Source organism: Saccostrea cucullata, unplaced genomic scaffold, assembly GCF_032062105.1.
Source record: "Saccostrea cucullata isolate Sc308-1 unplaced genomic scaffold, CSIRO_AGI_Scuc_v1 ctg2250, whole genome shotgun sequence".
Taxonomy (NCBI): domain Eukaryota; kingdom Metazoa; phylum Mollusca; class Bivalvia; order Ostreida; family Ostreidae; genus Saccostrea; species Saccostrea cuccullata.
In genome coordinates, this window is record NW_026921295.1 from 166702 (window position 1) to 170616 (window position 3915).

The following is a 3915-nucleotide window of genomic DNA, read 5'->3' on the forward strand; positions in this document are numbered from 1 at the left end:
ATAGTCTTTACTGAATACCAATACTAACTGAGAACGTCTGACAGTTACTTGTCTGTTTATTATACAACAATCCATATACATGTATTTTAAGAAGATAAATGTACAGAAGTTAATTTTACAAATCAAGTTTAGATGAAATAATATTTGATTGATTGATTTTCTTCATTGTATGAAATATTTATTCCTTACACACGACAATTTGTCTCTGCTTTGAAGTGGGATAAAGCTTTTACCTTAAGATACAATATACAAATATTTTATTATTTTTCTGGGATTCATTGAATTCTGTTTGAATTCATCCACAAAAGTCATGCGGAATAAAAAAAAATAAAAGTGATATCACTAATGTCCAATACCTAACTTCCTTGTATATTTCTTGTGAAATACATAATATAAACACAAATGAACTGGCATCCTTGTATATAAATAGTCCTTTAAAAAGATGACCTTTTATCCAAAGGTCACCTCTATATAAAGGTCACTTTTAATGTCTCCCGTAGGTGACTGCTTAATACAGGTTTGACTGTAATTATGATAAGATATTGTGCCTCTTTCATTTTATTATAGACTAGTTATTAGCTTTTTAATACAATTAATAAAACAGACAGAAAAGAAAATATGAAATCAAAAGGATATCTAAATGATAATCTGTATCATCTGACATTAAATTAATTAAGGGAATCCATTGACAAACTCAGTATTCTCATTTCTGTTGCTGTTTGTATTTTGTGGGTTGGTTCCTGTCTGAGAGATTGTTGGTATGAGTATAGAGCAGCCTGGAGGTTCCCTGTCACCTGTTGACAGATCCCCAGAATCTGCCACGATATGTCTCTGTATTGTAAAGGTATAAGCCGTATATACGAGCTGTGTCTGTGACGTAAAGGTATATACTGTCCCTGATCATAGTGAACTAGGTTCTGTAGATCATCTAGAGCTGTTTGTACTCGCACTGTGTCTACATGTCTGTAACACACGATCTCTAGCATGTGTAACAGGATAAAGGGTGGTACAATCAATAAAAGAAAATGGTTCTGTAGAGCAGACTGTTGTTCAGGAATCAGTTCACTGATGTAAATGATGTCATTGTGAAGTCTGATATGTAATGCCAGAGCCTGTCTCATCTTTGTAGACCAAGACTGTATCCCTACAGCCTCAGTATACATCTCTGTATCTACATTTGACCTATATATCACATATGGCTGTGCTAACTTGACCTTGATTATCTCTATAATAGATAAAGCTTCTGTGTATCTCAGTGTCTTGTAATAATACATGGCTATGTACAGCATGTATGTAATACAACCAAACTTGGCTGCTAATTTCAGCATGTGACAGGACATTTTGTCAGCTCTATAACTCAGTTTGTTGTCAGGTGTGTATGTTTCCATGTGCAATATAAACGCAGTGTACTGAAGGACCCTAGCAGTCATGTTCTGTAGCCAAATGACTTGATACTGTGTCAGGAGTGGTGAACCTATCATCTGTTCTATTGTATGTAGATATCTAATGCAAATTTGTATGTCAACTTTGCCTATACGTATGTAAAAACGTTTTAATTCACCAAATAGATATATATCAAAAGCATCCTCAGAAATCAGAGTATGATCATCTGTACAGATGAAGTTTCTGGGGTTATAGAGGACATCTATTATAAAAGATCTAATGGAGGGGCTATGTAACAGGAATGCTAAACCCTTTTCATACAACTTTGACAATCTTCTAAATAATTGATGTTGTTTAACGCCATGAATTTTACTCAGAAACATGTTGTTGCCTGGAATGAAAAAGTTAGGACAGAACCCCTCATACACCCATTTGAGGATGAGTTTAAAACAGACCCAGAAACCCCCCAGGAGATTTTGTGGACACCAGTGAGGTTTTGCTGTTGAATCACCCAGAAAACTGCCGTCTTCATGTGATAGGAACACAGTAATTTATCATCATCACCTACTCGATTGTTAATTATTTCTGTTAAGATCAATTTAAGTAAGCCGTAAGTTAAGAATTGACAGTGATTCATTATATACAAAAGTTCTTGTTCTGCTTGGGAGAAGGAAATTCTCCATTCATGATCTTCATGATTTCTTAGCTTATGTCCAATTGCTACAAAGTGACATCCATTTTTCACTATATCATCAAAAACATGAGGCTTGGGCCATGTATGACATCTGTCTATCCATGGGGAGGCAGAGGGAGGCCAAAAGTCACTGACAAAACAGAAGGCATAATCATATTCTAGTGTTCCAATTTTTCCACTGGCACAGGGTCCATGTAGAGTGGCGTTATAAGGTGGTGGAAATGAATATATAAGGCTCTGTGTGTATTTAGAACTAGATACATAATATCTGTCATTCTTGACCTCCATCCTTTTTAATTTGTATTTTGTTTAGTTTTAAAGAAATGATTTAAGACATTTTTAAAACATCATTTTTTCCCCCATTATTCGAACAGGCTACTGTGTAAAATGTAAGAGAAGACAGCATAAAAAACATCATTTTATCCACCCCCCATTTCTTCACCCCCCGGGGCAAATTCTAGATTCCACGCTCTCTGGATTTGTCTATACATGCTAGGTGACAGTAAATATAACAAAGTAAATCCTGGTGGACTATCAGAACAGTCACAGAGGATCAGTGTTTGTCTTTGTGTGTTATAATACTGAGACTGAGATAAGTCCCAGATCACACGGTGATTGTTTGGCCAGTACATAGTGTCTATATCTGATCCTTTCAGTCTGAGTCCTTCTTTGTAACTTCCACTCAGCATCCCACTGAACTCATCACTTGTTATCATTGGATTTAATACCATCTCCTCGATATCCATCATATCTCTCCTCATGGCCACCACTTGTGAGGTCCCCACTTTACGACACAGTCCCACAAACACCGACTCTGATATGCGTTGTATGGCTTTAGTACTGAGAATGATTAAAGTGGAATTTATATTTCTTGTATATGAATGTTTCACTTTTGTAAAACTATAATATAATTATCATAATTGATAATTTTTACATTAAAAATCATAAAATATAAAAAAATACTTCCTCAACTGAATCAGTTCTTTTCAACTCAACTAAATCATTCATTTTTTTTTTTTTTTTTTTTTTGAAATAGTGAAATTTGTAACTAAACGTGTCTAGGACATATATATAACACATGTATATCTTTTAAATTCAGTAGTGTAAAAAGTTACAACCAATTTAACTGTCAACAAATTACACTGATAACACTGATTCAGATGATTTAGGAATTGTTTTTAGAGTTATAAATTCTTGTCATGAGAACTTACATTTGTGAGCTTCTAATGGAGTCCATTTTTAGTGGCGTATTTTCCTTTCTGCTGATTTAACCTTAAGGAGCTTCCTCTCTATAGGTATTGGGGAGTCAAGCTCTGACACTAATGATTTTAATTTGACAAGTGAATATAATACTGACGTATCTCAATTAACTCGGTTTAGGAAATATGGAAACTTTCTTACTGAATCAAATTCTGTCAAAATGTTCAATTTCCTACTTACCCAATATAACTCCAGTTATCAATTTCTTTTCCTGCATGTATTATGGACTCCTGTTGCTTTCGATGAAATTTTCTGATACAGACTTGAGATTAATAACACTTGAACTTTGGCTTAAAATATTTCCAGCTATGGAATTAGTTTTGTCCTTAAGCAAAAGTGTAGCATTATAATAGGACAGGGTATCAATTGTGGATTGCTAAGAATGGTTTTTATGTCCCACCATGAATAAGACCAGGGCAGATAGTGTTTGTTATGTCGATCTTCTGTCCTTCCGTCACACTTTGCAGTTAGCTCAGTTCAAAGCTCAGATTCAAAGAAATTAAGATATTTTCATCAAACTTCATATGATGTTACATGTACACATTGATGAGAGTCACTCAGGTGACCTATTGCTATCT

The 3915-nt window shown here is 34.5% G+C and overlaps 1 pseudogene; it reads right to left on the reverse strand.

The window, feature by feature from the left end:
• Positions 1 to 668: 668 nt before the first annotated feature.
• LOC134259655 (uncharacterized) lies at positions 669 to 3628 on the reverse strand (annotated as a pseudogene).
• Positions 3629 to 3915: the final 287 nt, after the last annotated feature.